The sequence below is a fragment of the Arachis duranensis genome, chromosome 3, assembly GCF_000817695.3.
Source record: "Arachis duranensis cultivar V14167 chromosome 3, aradu.V14167.gnm2.J7QH, whole genome shotgun sequence".
Lineage (NCBI taxonomy): Eukaryota > Viridiplantae > Streptophyta > Magnoliopsida > Fabales > Fabaceae > Arachis > Arachis duranensis.
The window spans coordinates 61,213,979-61,231,214 of record NC_029774.3 but is presented as its reverse complement, the minus strand read 5'-3'; positions in this window follow the sequence as shown (position 1 = coordinate 61,231,214).

Genomic DNA, 17,236 nt, shown 5'->3' with positions numbered 1-17,236 from the left:
AAATCTTCGTGGTATAAGCTAGAATTGATGGCGGCATTCAAGAGAATCTGGAAGGTCTAAACCTTGTTTGTGGTATTCTGAGTAGGATTCAAAGATTGAATGACTGTGATGAGTTTCAAACTCCTGAAGGCTGGGCGTTAGTGACAGACGCAAAAGAATCATTGGATTCTATTCCAACCTGATTGAGGACCGACAGATGATTAGCCATGCTGTGACAGAGCATTTGGACCATTTTCACTGAGAGGATGGGAAGTAGCCATTGACAACAGTGACACCCTACATACAGCTTGCCATGGAAGGAACCTTGCGTGTGGGAAAAGGATTTCAAGGAAGAGTTGAAGTTCAGAGGACAAGGCATCTCCAAAACCCCAACATATTCTCCATTAATAAAGTAACAATTCCTTATTCCTTTGCTTTAAACCAACAATCTCCGTGGGATTCGACCCTTACTCACGTAAGGTATTACTTGGACGACCCAGTGCACTTGCTGGTTAGTTGTGCGGATTGCAAAAAGTGTTATTGCAATTTCGTGCACCACACACCCCCCTGATCCGCTTAGTGTGTGTACGCACATATACCTGTGCGTATGCACACCCCTGTTTTCTCATCATTACACTTCTTTTCTTCTCTTCTCTCTACTTTTTCTCTTCTTTCTTTCTCCCACTCCTCTCTTCTCCTGCTTTTGTCCTCTTCTTTACTTGTTCTACTTTGTTTTGTTTGCTTTTAATTTTTCTTTTTTGATAATTATATTAGTTTTGCTTTAGTTGCTTGTTAATTAAATAAATTGCAAGTGTTTGCTTGATATTTGTTGGGTTGCTTCTTACATGAATTTTGATTTAATGAATATGTGCACTATGTATCAAGTCTTTGTTGATTGCCTAGATGAATTACAAATTTAATGCATGTGTTGTAGCTACCATATGTGTTAGACTATATCCTTGTTTGGCATCTTAATCATGAATTGTGAACCTTTACCATAGTGAATTGAGTTGAACTATTTAGTCATCATGTGTTTTAAGTGAATATAATCACATAACAAGGTATTTGTTCCTTGTTAATGCTTTGCATTTTTTTTAGTCGACTTGACTTGATTCTTATCAAGACTTGTCAGTTTTTGTAACAACCACCTTATACATGTGATTATTTCATTACACCTAAGGATAAATAAGTAGTTTGCTTTTCATCATTGAATTAGTTATTGTTAATTGTGTTGTTTTCTATTAATTTTGCGCTTTCACTTGCACAATTTCAATATCTAATATCTTATACATTCAATTCACTTTAGTTGTATTTACCTAGGGTTGCTTGTGCCTTAAGTTTTGCTTATTCTTTACTTGCACCTTAACCTTTGCAATTGAGGAATATATGTTATTTCTTTTGATTATGTGGTTTACGTTTCGCTTAGCCAATCTGTTGTGTTCTAAATTGTGTGTGCATTTAGAATATACACATTGCTTTTTATAATACCACACACATCTTACTTTTCCTCAATTATTATTTATTTGTTTACAAAGCAACTGGAACCCCCCGGTGCCCACCAGCTGAAGGTGGAGCCTCACATTTCTTCACCCCCCCGGATTGAGTACATGCACGGAGGACCGTGCAACGTTTAAGTGTGGGGTAGGATCCGCAATTTTGGGGTGTAAAATTCTCTTTCTCAACACTTGCACTATTTTCATGTTTTAATAGTTGTGTTTTGTGAATATTTGTTTATCATTTCATTACATTGCACTTTGTTTAGTTTGCTTGTATATATCTTAGCTTGGTTATAGTTTATTTTTGGTAAATGTTTGCATGTTGCTTAGTATAGTAAATAAGTTTTGGTGAAACAACAAAGAATTTTCAAGAAATCTCTTTTTGGGCATTCCATTGATTAGATTTTAAAATTATTTTTGAACTTGCTTGAAGTATCTTTTAATGGAACAAAGAAAAGAGCTTGAACAAATACCTAGTGAGATTTTAGCTTTAATTGTGTGGTTTCACATTTTTAACCACAAATTTTGTTCTTGTGTGTTATACTATTTTTATGATTGTGATCTTTGATTTGCTTTAGTCTATATGTCCTATATTTGATGTTTTGAATTGCATTTAGTATGATTGAGGCCATTTTTTGGAATTTGAACTCACTAACCCATATGACCAACCCTTACATCTACCTTTGCAAACCACTTTTGAGCCTTTTAATTCCCTTTGTTCTCATTATAAGCACATCATTCACCCTAAGGGAAAAACCATTATGTCCTTGAATTATATCTTTGATTAGCTTGGGTTTGAGTGTGTGTGTTAATCAAGTGTGGGAGAATTTGTGGAAAAACTTTAGTAGTTAGTGCTTTGGGTGTTCATTGAAAATATTTGGAAAAGTGGAAAAACACTCATGCATTCATTATTTGGAACATATGCATCTCTCTTGTATGGAAAAAAAAAGAAAAAAAGAAAAACAAAAAAAAAACAAAAAAACAAAAATAAAAAGAAAAAAATAAATAATAATAAGAATGTAAAGAAGAAATGCATATGTGGTTGAATTGAAAAGAAGCATGCATCAGTGAATGTGACAAAGGGATAAATGGGTAGTTAGCTTGCTTTGTTATGTATATAGGATGATATAGGATTAGGTGGGATACTTGAGCTAATCAAAGATCCAATCTATTAGCCCACTTAATCATATTAATCCTAACTTTACCATAGCCCCATTACAATCCCCAAAAGTCCTCATGATAATTGCATTCATGCATCAAATACTAGTTGATTGTTAGACGACTTGAAAATCTTTAAGAAACATGATTAAAAGAGAATTGAGTGATTAAGTCCTGCATACTGAGCGATTAGAGTGAAAACACATCCGGTGAGGGGTTCAATCGCTCAATTCTATGTTTCCATCCCTTATCTTGTATCTTCTTACAAGTTATTGAACTTAATTTTTGAAAAAGTTTTCAAATCAAATCTTTGGATATTGATCATATTGCTATATTTGCTTTGTCTTAGCCCTAAGTTTTTACTTTGGATTGATTGAGATTCTTTTGTTGGTTTTTACCAAACTCAATAGGAATCATAGTATAAATATAGGTAGATAGCATTTAGTATAATTGCATGCATATAAGTAGTTGCATTAAATAAATTATTTCCCCTTCATCATCTCCTTTGGTTGTGTTTAGCATGAGGACATGCTATTGTTTAAGTGTGGGAGAATTGATGAATCCATAATTTATGGTATATTTTGGTTTGATTTGAGTGGATTCCGTCACATAAACCCACATTTATTCACCTAAATAGCATGCTTTTGAGATTTCTTCCTAAATTGTGCTTGAAAGTGAAAACATGCTCTTTTGTGCTTAATTTAGTCAATTTTATTCACTTTAATCCCATTTGGTGCCTTGATGTATTTGTTAAGTGATTTTCAGGTTTTCAAGGCAAGTATGGGTTGAAGAAGTGAGGAAAAGAGCATTCAAAAGAGAAGAATTCAAGAAATGAAGGATTTGGAAAGCTGTCAACACTGACTCTCTGTACTAAATTGGTCATAACTTGAGCTACAGAGGTCCAAATGAGGCAGTTCTGACGGCATTGGAAAGCTAACGTATGGGGCTTCAAAATAATATACAATTTACTATAATGAACATAAGATTAGGTGTGCGTACACACAGGTACTTCTGCGTACGCACAAGTCAGAATTTAGCATGTGTGCGGAGGCACACATCTGTGCGTCAGCACAGGTCCCTGCACGTGACCTCATTAATGGCAACTCGCTGGCAGCGATTTCTGGGGCCCCAAAACCCAATCTAACTCATTTCTAAATCTATTTAAGGCCAAATTGAAGATGGATGAAGGGGGCAATTAGGTTTAGCTTTTATCATGTTTTAGTGTAGTTCTCTAGAGAGAGAAGCTCCCCCCTCTCTCTAGAATTAGGATTCTTTAGTTTAATTTCTTGTAATTTCTACTTTTAATTCTTGTTTTCCTTTACTTTTTCTTGTCATTTATTGTTATTGTATATTTTTTCTTCTTCATCTCTTTTGTTATTTTCTCTTTTTTGTCATTTTCATGTTATGAACACTTTTGTCATTTTAATTCTAATTAATGCAATTTTATGTTTTCATGTTATTTATTGTTTTCTCTAGTTGTTATTGTTACTTTCTTGCTTTGGTAGTTTTAAAATTTATTTTATTGCAATTTAATATTGTTTTATTCTTATGCACACCAAGTGTTTGATAAAATGCTTGACTTAGTTTTCACTTAATTTTTCTACACTCTTGGCTTCGAATTGTTGACTTTGGTGTCCCTTGAGTCATTGATGTCCATTCTTGTTTGATATATTAGAGTAGTTAGTTAATTTGGTTTTCCTTGACTCTATGTGACCCCTAGTGTTGACATAGGACTTAAGGATTGAAATTAACTATGCCTATTTGGCTTATCTTCAATGTAAGGTTGACTAAGTAGGATTAACTCTCCAGAATCATCATATGTTTGTGGTCAATGGCTAGAATAGGTAACCTTAGCTCTCAATTACTTTCCAAGAGGTTTTTTGCATTCTAAGTTTCTTTTCCTTGCATTTAATTGCTTTGACTTTTATTGCCCTGATGTTTAATTTCTTGCATGCTTAGTTTTCACACTCTTGGTTGAGAAATTGGATGTTTGGACGGAATTGAGTTTTGGATGTCCATTCCGCATTGTGTGAGAATAGTTAATTGGTTTGGTTTCCATTGACGCTAGTCTTTCACTAAGTTAATTAGTGAGTTGACTAGGACTTATGGATCGAGATCAATTACACTCTTTTGACTAATTCTCAAGGAGGATTGACTAGATTATATTGATTCCACACAATTGCCATGTTTATGGTCCACAACTAGGATAGGAAACCTAAACTCCCCAATTCTTGCCAAGAGTTGCCATTTACATTCCTTGTATGTTTATTTGCTCTCTTGCTATTTACATTTCTTGCTTTCTTGCTTTTCCAATTCCCCATGTTCTCTCATAGCCAATAATTATACACTTCATTGCAACTCCTAGGAAAGACGACCCGAGGTTTAAATACTCTCGGTTAATTAGAATTTGTAAACATTTGATTAAGAGAATTCATTGTTGGTTTGGACTATGCTACCAACGAATTGATGCTTGTTTTGACTAATTCTAAACTATACAATAGTTCCCTTATAACTCATGCTATACCACCTCTTCCTGAGCCTTCTCCTCATCAAAATGCTCCGAGGGTGTGTCGGAATCAGAAGGAATGTTAGTACCTCCAAAAGTCACAATCCACCTCAAGTGTGCATAACGTCACGTATTGCGATGCTCTAGCTGTTCATAACGTCGCTGGTTGTGACGCTCCATCTGATCTATACGCTCAAAGAGGCACTGCACTAGATGGTAGATTGACTGTAAAGTGGATGATGGTGCTGCTGGTATAGCTGGTGCGAAAGGTGCTGAAGGTCATGCTGAAGGTGCTACTGAAGAAGTTGTTGCCTCTGTAGGAGTAGTAGTAGGTGCTTTGCGGCCTAGAGGTCCAAATCACTTGCCGTGCAGAATAACCTTCTTGTGGTCACTGGCAGTCTCTCATCCTGAGGCTCGCAAGGTACCTCAACCTGGTGAGCCAACTGAGTGATCAAACATGGAAATGCAAAGGTGCCTCTAACATGTACTCGGGACATATACTTCCTAATCAGTCTTGGACGGTACAAGTCCTTTCCTTCTAAGACAAACCAAATAAGAACCACCATGTCTGCTGGCACCTGCGACTCGTGAGTGCTAGGCATGACGTAGTTGCTCAGTATCTGTTGCCATAACCTAGCCTCATCATTGAGATAATCAATCTTGATGCCCACGTGGAGTTGGCTTTGACATTTGAATGCCCACAGAACGTTAGAACGAATAGCTACAGTATGAAGGGTGGCATCCCAATCAAACTTCATCAATATAATATCCTCCTCAGCCCTATGAAAATCATCCTTATCATCTATTTTCGGCCTGAAATAGAGGATCTCTTCTATACCCAATCCCGCTGTTCAATTTGCTGTTCAATGTACTTTCTCATCTTGGGTGGTATTCTTAGCTTTCTCTCAACGTGAAGGTTCTGCTTTTCCAAAATGTGTGGAAACTTAAGTTCACAGTAGAGGTTAGCAAATTTAACTGGGTCAGAAGAAGGCGTATTCTGATCAGCCTTCTCGTTTGCAGTAAATTGCTTCACAGACGAAAATTCATCCGCTATTGCAGCAGATGACCGTGCTCTCTTCCTCTTACTAGAGCCAGCTTTGCCTTTCCCTTTTCTGTCAGTCATCCTGAAAAGTATTCACAGAAAATGAGACATCAAATAGGAGAGAAGACATGCAAGGTAAAGATATAATAGGCAGATAAAAAACAAAAACAGAGGAATTAGCATCTTAAGCATGAAGTGAGTAATTGAAAGTACAATTAACTTGGTATGGAATGAAATAGAATTCAAAATCAATCAGAATTCATATCCCAAGTAATTGTATGCAAATGTATTAAAATTGCTTGTCTGTTACGAAACAAAATTGCTATCCATTAAAAGAATAGTAAAAGAGTTACTTTAAAAAGGAAAATTAAAAAGAAAGGGAAAATTAAAGAGTTACTTCAATTCACTCAATGTTTAGGGCTTAATCACTCAATTCTCCTTAAATCATGCTTTTCAAAGATTTGTAAGTCATCTAACAATCAACTAGTATTTGATGCATGAAAAACAAATATCAAGAGGTGTTTAAGAGGGTTGTAATGGGGATAGGGTTTAGGTAGAATAAATATGGTTAAGTGGACTAAAAGAATTAGTTCTTTGATTAGCTCAAGTGTGCACCTAATCCTATATCACCTATATACATATAAAAACACAAACTATCTGCGGAGAAGAGAAGTGAAAAAGCTGCTATCTCAGCCGAGGAGTTTACCCTGTTAATGCCCAAGTCGAGGCGTGTGCGTGCGCACACAGGTCTGTGCGCACGCACAGAAGGCAAAAAACAAAAAGGTGCGAACGCACACAGCGTGTGATCGCTGCAAACAGAGGGTGTGAAAAGGGATGTGCGGACGCACAACTATGAGCGCACGCACAGGGGTGTGTGCGTACGCATAGGCATATGCACACGCACAAGACGTGAAAAAGAGAGGGATGCAAGCGCACAAAGCATGCAATCGCACAAAGTATGCGATCGCTCCCAACAGAGAGGCTGCATTAGGGTGTGCGGATACAAAGGATTGTGCATTCGCACAAATGGCTACTTTTTTTTTGAAAAGAAATTGCTTGAGAACAAGAATCATTTATGAGTGCACACACAGGTCCATACGCACGCACAGGAGAAAAGATAGAAGGTGTCCACGCGCACAAGCCATGCCATCGCTCCCACCAGAGGGGATGCAAATTGGCGTGCGGACGCACAAGGATGTACGGTCGCACAAGGAACGCGATAAGGGATATGCGTGCGTACGCACAGGATGGTGCACACGCACAGATCAATGAAAACAGGAGAGTGCCTACGCACAGTGTGTGCTGGCGCTGCGACCAGAGGGTGATACAAAGAGTGTGCGGGCGCACAGGCTTGTGCACACACACAGATCACAAAACTTATAGTTGTGTTCGCACACACAGTAGCGTGCGTACGCAGAGATGCCCTGTTTCAAAAAAATTTCTCTTCAAAAACTAAGTTATCAGGCTTTAGTATAATCAACATTTCACCCAAAATCATACAAGCATTCAAAAATTCATGATCCACAAGCAATTCAACTTATCTAACTCAAAAATATCAAACCAATCCTAAGCTAATCATCATATCACAAGAAAGCAACTAAATCAAAGAAGTATAAACAAGAGAGAAAGTTAGAATAATGTCACCACGGTGGAGTGTCTCCTACTGAGCACTTTGGTTTATAGTCCTATGTTAGACTTGCATGACTTCATTGATCAAGTTGAAACCTCTCCATAGAGGAAAATCTCCAACTCCTTGGCATTCTTTGGTTGAGTGTGGTAGATCTTCACCCTATGACCATTGATTTTGAATTGAATTCCATTGCTAGGATGAATCACCTCCCCCCGTCTATAAGGCTTGACATCCACCACCTTAAACAGACCGTCCCACCTATTTCTCAACTTTCGGGGCATCAATCGCAACCTTGAAGTGTATACAAGCACTTCATCACCTATCTTAAAGCTCTTCCTCCTAATATTTTGGTCATGGAATGTCTTGGCCTTTTCCTTGTAGAACTGAGCTTTCTCATATGCCTCTAACCTGAGACATTCTAACTCTTCCAATTGAAGTTTGCGTTCCATTCCCGCTCCCTTTAAGTCTAGATTGCAATTCTTCACCGCCCAATAGGCTATATGTTGGATTTCAATTGGAAGATGACACGACTTCCCAAAAATAATGCAAAAGGGGCTCATTCCAATTGGTGTTTTGTAAGCGGTCCTATATGCCCATAATGCATCTCCCAATCTGGAACTCCAATCCTTTCTTTGTGGGTTAACCACTTTCTCCAAGATTCTCTTGATCTCCTTGTTGGACACTTCTGCTTGCCCGTTGGTTTGAGGGTGATAGGCTATGGAAACTTTGTGAATGACCCCGTACCTTTTCATCAACGCCTCAATTTTCCTATTGCAAAAATGAGTTCCTTGGTCGCTCACGATTGCTCGTGGCGACCCAAATATACAAATAATGTTATTTTTCAAAAATGAAGCAACGGTATTAACGTCATCATGATGGGTAGGAATTGCTTCCACCCATTTCAAGACATAATCCACGGCTAACAAAATGTACACGAACCCATTGGAGTTTGGAAATGGACCCATGAAATCTATGCCCCAAACATAAAAAATTTCACAAAAAATCATCGGTTGTTGGGGCATTTCATCTCTTTGTGAGATATTTCCAGATTTCTGGCATTGATGATAAGATTTTCAAAATTGGTTGGCATCCCTAAATAGAGTTAGCCACCAGAATCCACAGTCTAGAACCTTCCTTGCTATTTGCTGCGGGCCAAAATGACCTCCACTCTCATATGAGTGGCAAAATTAAAGGATAGATTGAAACTCGGTTTCTGACACACACTTCCTAATTACTTGGTCTGTCCCACGCCTCCACAAATGTGGATCATCCCAGAGGTAATACTTAGCATCACTCCTTAATTTGTCCTTTTGATGCTTTGAAAATTATGGGGGGAAAACGTGAGCGACCAAGTAATTAACAATCAGGGCAAACCAATGGGTACTTTGGGATATTGCTTGCAAGGTATCTAAGGGGAATGAATCATTGATAGGAGTGGGATCCGAAGTTAAATGCTAAAGCCAACTCAAATGGTCTACTGCCAAATTTTGGGACTCACTTCGATCTCTGATCTCCAAGTCAAATTCTTGCAAAAGCAATATCCACCTAATTAACCTAGGCTTTGACTCTTTCTCCGAATACACCACTACTTTAGAGCCTAGCAAGTAAGGTCAAAACTTATCTAGTACAAAAATAATGGCTAAAAGCTCTTTTTCGGTAGTAGTGTAATTCGATTGGGCCAAATCTAAGGTTTTTGAAGCATATGCTATAGTGTAAGAAACATTATCATCGCGCTATGCTAGCACGGCACCTACGGCGTGACTCATGGTGTTGCACATGATCTCAAAAGGTTGATTCCAATTTGGGCCTCGCACAATAGGGATTATGGTTAATGCTTCCTTCAACTTCTCAAAAGCATTTTTGCAATCCTCATCAAAATGAAACTCCACATCCTTTTGAAGTAAGCAGGAGAGGGGTAAAGCAACTTTGCTAAAATTCTTGATGAACCGACGGTAAAAGTCTGCATGACCAAGAAAAGAACAGATCCCCTCACCGAGGAGGGTAAGGTAAACTCGAAATGACATCGATCTTAGTGGAGTCGATGGAGATTCTGTCTTTAGATACGAAAGGACCCAATACTATGCCTTGCTTCACTATAAAGTGACATTTTTCAAAGTTCAACACAAAGTTGGTATTGGTGCATCGTTCTAGTACCCTAGCTAAGTTCCCTAAACAAGCATCAAAGGAGCTACCATAAACGCTAAAATCGTGCATAAAGACTTCCATACAATCCTCCAAAAGAACAGAGAAAACACTCCTCATGCACCTCTAGAATGTTGCCGGTGCATTGCATAAGCCAAATGGCATTCTTTTATATGCAAATGTTCCAAAGGGACAAGTGAAGGTAGTTTTCTTCTGATCCTTAGGAGCTATATGAATCTGGAAGTATCCCGTATATCCATCTAAAAGTAATGGGATTTACCTGTCAAGCGATCCAATATTTGATCAATGAACGGCAACGAGTAATGTTCCTTCCACGTTGCTTGATTCAGACGGTAATCATTGCACACTCGCCAAGCATTTCGAATCCGGGTGGCCACAAGCTCTCCACTCTCCGTTTTTATCATGGTGACTCCGGATTTCTTAGGCACTACTTGGACCGGACTTACCCACTCACTCTCTGAGATGGGATAGATGATGTCCGCTTCCAAAAGGCGAGTTACCTCTTTCTTGACCACATCAAGGATTATGGAGTTTAGCCGTCTTTGTGGTTGCTGGATCAGCTTGGCGCCTTCTTCCAAGAAAATTCTATGAAGGCACACTTGAGGGCTTATCCCCACAATGTCACTTAGGCTCCATTTAATTGCCTTTTTATACTTCCGAATAACCTCAAGGAGTTGTTGCTCTTTTTGATTGGAGAGATCAGTTGCCACTATCACCAGGAATTTATGTTCTTTATCAAGGAATGCATATTTAACATGAGGTGGAAGCAATTTCAAATCTTTCCTTGCTTCTTGGTGCAGTAGCCTATCCTCTTAATCATGGGGAATTGGTAAGGTACCTTTATCTTCATCTTCTAGCTCTTTTATTTTTGAGCTTTCTTCATTAATGAGACCTTCTCGAAGCTCATCTTGGGTTCCTACCTTGAGTTCATCTTTTCTTCCGCCTTCAACAAAGTTCTCACCCCCATCAATAGATTTTCCCTTAGTAAGAGTGGGTTGAGAGTTTATCTTTTTAATTGGCTCGCCTCCTTTTGGAGTTAGAACATCAATGCTAGATTTTAGAGTTGATAGAGGTGGCAAGGGTGAGCCACTAGATGTCACAAGTTGTTGAGGGGTGAGGTTGTCAGCGGTCGTGGGGGGAGGTGTTAAACGGGACAAGACCTTGGCAAGAGTTGCCATGAAATTGTCTTGTTTCCTTTGAAATTACTTCTATTCTTGAATGAAGGCTTGAAGATTATTCTCCTCATGAGGAAGGTTGGAGTGAGTGGGATGATGATGGAAGTTAGGTTGCTCCAAGTATGGTGAGCAGTAAGTTAGTTGAAAAGAAGTTGGTGGTGGGAATTGTAAGGGGATTTGAGAGTATAGTGGTTGTGTCTCATGTAGAGGATATAAAATATGAACATATAGATAGAAAAAATTGTAATGATGGTATGTTCTACTCGGTATGAGAGGTTGATAAGCATTAGAATCATAGGGTCATTGTGAAGGTCCTTGTTGCCAAGAATTGCTTGCTTGCGACCTTTCCTCAAATTGGCCTCCAATACCTCGATGTGAACCAATGTTGGTATTACCACCCCCTACAACATGATAGCAACTAGACTCCAAGCCAAAACGGTGATAACTCATGATGAAAAGAAAAAATAAGACGCAAAAATATTTAAAAAAAGCAATAAACAAATGAGTATATATTTTAATTATATCTAGTTACCTAGGACTAAAAAAATAAGAATGTTAGTTACTACCACTACTTAGATAAAGGCGCCTTCTATAATTAGTGTCAAATAGCAAACAAAAACCAAATATTCACACTATTCACATATTCACAACAACCAAAATTATAGCCCTCATTACACTTAATGTGATTCCCCGGCAACGGCACCAAAAACTTGGTGTGCCGCCTAAGTCGGGTTAGGAATTTTTCACAAAACAAGATAGGTGTTGCAAGTATAGCTCCTAACCCGACAATTGGTCAACAACCAAAGTTTGAATTCAAAAGATGTCACTATTCAAAACCAATTCAATTCTGGGAGATTTCAATTTCCGGGTCGTCTCCCAAGGACACTTGAGAACAATGAGTGTACAATTTCGATTCTGAAGCTCAAGGGGTTTTCCATGAAGAGATGAACATATAAAGAAATAAAGGAACATTCAAAATTGTAATAAATGAACTAATAAAGGGATTAAAGAACTAACTATGCAATATCACTACAAGAAAATAAGCTTTCTGCCACGCTTTTAAAGCGTGCCAAAAAGTGCTAAAAAGGGTACCGACAGCTTTCCGCCACGCTTTTTGAGCTATCAACACGCTTTTGAAAGGGTCACATCCGCTAGCATGCCGGTTGATCTATCGCCATGCTTTTCTTGGTATGCTTTACTTTTTGCCATGCTTTTATCTATTGGCATGCTTCAAAACGTGTCTGTATATATATAACCCTGTAGCCACGCATTTAAAGCGTGCCAAAAGATAGATGTACAGCCACGCTTTTAAAGCGTGCCGAATAATGGATATATAGCTACGCTTTTAAAGCATGCCGAAAAAGATATACAGCTAGTGCACGAAATCACAATCACACTTTTGCAATTTCGCACAACTAACCAGCAAGTGCACTGGGTCGTCCAAGTAATACCTTACATGAGTAAGGGTCGATCCCACGGAGATTGTCGGCTTGAAGCAAGCTATGGTTATCTTGTAACTCTTAGTCAGGATATCAATAATTCTCAGATTTAATTGTAAAAAGTAAAAGAACATGAAATAAATACTTGTTTTGCAGTAATGGAAAACAGTTGAGGTTTTAGAGATGCTATATCTTCTGAATCTCTACTTTCCTACTGTCTTCTTCTTCATGCACGCAAGGCTCCTTCCATGGCAAGCTGTATGTTGGGTTTCACTGTTGTCAATGGCTACCTCCCATCCTCTCAGTGAAAATGTTCAACGCATGCTGTCACCGCACGGCTAATCATCCGTCAGTTCTCGATCATGTCGGAATAGAATCCAGTGATTCTTTTGCATCTGTCACTAATGCCCAACACTCGCGAGTTTGAAGCTCGTCACATTCATTCAATCCTCGAATCCTACTTGGAATACCACAGACAAGGTTTAGACTTTCCGGATTCTCAAGAATGGCCGCCAATGGGTTCTAGCTTATACCACGAAGATTCTGTTTAAGGAATCCAAGAGATACACACTCAAACGAAGGTAGAATGGAGGTGGTTTTCAGACACACGTTTATAGGTGAGAATGGTGATGAGTGTCACGGATCATCACATTCATCAGGTTGAAGAACAAGTGGTATCTTAGAATAGAAGCAAGCGTGATTGAATGAAAAAAACAGTAGTAATTGCATTAATCCATCAAGACACAGCAGAGCTCCTCACCCCCAACCATGGGGTTTAGAGACTCATGCCGTAGAAGATACAATATGAAATGTGTAATGTGTCATGAGATGAAGATACAATAGCAAAAAGTCCTATTTATAGTGAGCTAGTGACCTAGGGTTTACAAGAATGAGTAAATGACATAAAAATCCACTTCCAGGGTCCACTTGGTGTGTGCTTGGGCTGAGCATTGAACCTTTCATGTGTAGAGACTTTTCTTGGAGTTAAACGACAGCTTGTGTGCCAGTTTGGGCGTTTAACTCCAACTTTTGTGCCAGTTCCAGCGTTAAACGTCGGAAATTCTGAAGCTGATTTGGAACACCGGTTTGGGCCATCAATTCTTGGGCAAAATATAAACTATTATATATTGCTGAAAAGCCCAGGATGTCTACTTTCCAACGCAATTGAGAGCGCGCCAATTGGGTTTCTATAGCTCTAAAAAAATCCACTTCGAGTGCAGGGAGGTCAGAATCCAACAGCATCTGCAGTCCTTTTTCAGCCTCTGAATCAGATTTTTGCTCAGGTCCCTCAATTTTAGCCAGAAAATACCTGAAATCATAGAAAAATACACAAACTCATAGTGAAGTCTAGAAAAGTAAATTTTAATTAAAAACTAAAAAAAATATAATAAAAACTAACTAAAATGTACTAAAAGCATACTAAAAACAGTGCCAAAAAGCGTATAAATTATCCGCTCATCACAACACCAAACTTAAATTGTTGCTTGTCCCCAAGGAACTGAAAATAAAATAGGATAAAAAGAAGAGAACATACTATAGACTCCAAAATATCAATGAAACTTAGCTCCAATTAGATGAGCGGGACTAGTAGCTTTTTGCCTCTGAACAGTTTTGGCATCTCACTTTATCCTTTGAAGTTTAGAATGATTGGCATCTATAGGAACTCAAAATTCAGATAGTATTATTGATTCTCCTAGTTAAGTATGTTGATTCTTGAACACAGCTACTTTATGAGTCTTGGCCGTGGCCCAAAGCACTCTGTTTTCCAGTATTATCACTGGATGCATACATGCCACAGACACATAACTGGGTGAACCTTTTTAGATTGTGACCCAGCTTTGCTAGAGTCCCTAATTAGAGGTGTCCATGGTTCTTAAGCACGCTCTTTTTGCTTTGGATCACGACTTTAACCGCTCAGTCTCAAGCTTTTCACTTGACACCTTCACGCCACAAGCACATGGTTAGGGACAGCTTTGTTTAGCCGCTTAGGCCAAGATTTAATTCCTTTAGGCCCTCCTATCCACTGATACTCAAAGCCTTGGATCCTTTTTATTATCTTTGCTTTTTGGTTTTAAGGGCTATTGGCTTTTTCTGCCTGCTCTTTCTCTTTTTTTTCTTTTTCTTTCTTTTTTTTTATTCACTACTTTTTCTTACTTCAAGAATCAATTTGATGATTTTTCAGATCCTCAATAACATTTCTCCTTTTCCATCGTTCTTTCAAGAGCCAACAAATTTCAAATTCTTTAAACAACAAATTCAAAAGACATATGCACTGTTCAAGCATTCATTTAGAAAACAAAAAGTATTGTCACCACATTAAACTAATTCAACTAGTTTTAAAGTTGAATTCGAAATCCTGTACTTCTTGTTCTTTTGTGATTAAAGCATTTTTTCATTTAAGAGAGGTGATGGATTCATAGGACATTCATAGCTTTAAGACATGAACTTTAAATTTTATTAATCATGGAATAAGAACAAGACTCAAAAATAAATATAAGATAAGACCAATAGTAATAGAAAACAGAAAATTAAAAATAGAAATTTAAATGACTCTAAAATAGATTTCTAATGATAAAGGTTATCACAGAGTTAGGACTTAACAACCTTGATTTTGAGAAGTGGATGCTCCCTCAACTTGTGGGGTGTTTGACCCTTCAAGGGAGAGCTTCTGGCGCTTCAGCTCCTGTAGCTCACGCCCCTGCTTCTCTTTTTCCTTCAGCAATTTGTAGAGCATGCAGTTTTGATTCTGCTGTTCTTCCTTAACTTGTTCCATAGCTTCTTGCAGCTTGGCAACAGATGCTTCTAGGCGGGCCCAGTAGTCAATTTCAGGAAGTTCAGGGAGGAATTCCTGCATCCTCCTTTTGATAGTTATCTTGCATTTGTCCTTCCATTGACTTCTTGGTGATTGGATGTTCAATTGGGATGAATTCATCAACTCCCATCCTCACCCCGGCATCTTTACATAGCAAAGAGATTAAGCTTGGGTAAGCCAGTTTGGCTTCAACGGAGTTCTTATTTGCAATTGTGTAAATCTCACAAGAAATCAGATGATGAATCTCCACTTCTTTTCCCAGCATAATGCAATGAATCATCACTGCTCTATTGACAGTGACCTCAGAACGGTTACTAGTGGGCAATATAGAACGCCCAATGAAGTCTAGCCAACCTCTTGCAACTGGTTTGAGATCTCCCCTCTTGAGTTGGTTTGGGACACCTTTTAAATTGGTTATCCACTTAGTTCCAGGGAGGCATATGTCCTCTAGAACTTGATCCAACCCCTTATCTGCTCTCACCATTCTCCTATTAAAGGATTCAGGATCATCTTGTAGTTGAGACAGTTTGAAGACCTCTCTTATTTTGTCCAGATGGAAGTATATAGTTCTCCCTCAAACCATGGTTCTGTAGGTATGGAAAGCAGTTCCAGTCATTCTCTGCTTATCTGTTAGCCACAGATTTGAGTAGAATTCCTGAACCATGTTTCTTCCAACCTTTGTCTCAGGATTGGCTAGAATTTCCCATCCTCTATTTCGAATTTGCTCTTGGACCTCCGGATATTCGTCTTCTTTCTGATCGAATTTAACTTCCGGGATGACTGACCTTAGACCCATTATTTTGTTGTAATGGTCTGCATGTTCTTTGGTTAAGAACCTCTCTTGACTCCAAAGATTCTTTGGAGTATTCTCTTTCTTGCCTCTTGAATTGGTTTGTTTTCCCTTGGGAGCCATGGTCTTGATGAGCCTTAGCTTAGTGATCACGGAAAAGCACACCAAACTTAAAGGTTTGCTTGCCCTCAAGCAAAAGAAAGGAAAGGGGAGAGAGAGGAGGAGAAGCAAATTCAAATGGTGAAGAGAGGGGGATGGTCGAATGTGTATTTATAAGGGAGGGGGACAGATTTCGAAAGTTTTGAAAGAGATTTGAGAAGATATGGAAAGAATTTGAGAAAATACTTGAGTTTTTAAAGAAGATTTGGAAAGGATTTGAAAGAGATTTGAGAAATAATTTAGAAAATTGTTGGATTTTTGAAATTTGAGGGTGAATGATGAAAATTTGTAACATGTTTATGTAGAAAATTATGGGTCAAAACATCAAAGTGTGAAAAAATTTGAAGTGGAAAGCAAAATCTCCTTCCTCTGCCTTTCTGGCGTTAAACGCCCAGAATGGTATTCATTCTGGCGTTTAACGCCCAATTGTAGGCCATTATGGGCGTTTAACGCCCAGCCAGGCACCCTGGCTGACGTTAAATGCCAGAAACCCTTTATCACTGGGCATTTTGCTGAACGCCCAGGATGCTGCAATTCTGGCGTTAAACACCCAGAATGATGCCCATTCTGGCATTTTAACGCCCAAAATGGTGCCTTTACTGGCGTTAAATGCCCAGAATGGTATCCATTCTGGCGTTTAACGCCTAGAGTGCCCTTTACTGGCGTTTTCTTGCCAGCAAGCTCCTTTTCTCTGCTTTTTTCACTAAATTCTTCTATAACTCTGTGAATTCCTTCAATTTCGATGATCAACCTTGAAGAATATATATCAAACTTTTATTAAGTAAAACAAATAACCTGCTAATGACTGGGTTGCCTCCCAGCAAGCGCTTCTTTATTGTCTTTAGCTGGACCTTTACTGCGACTCATTCAAGCCTCAGTTTTGAGCA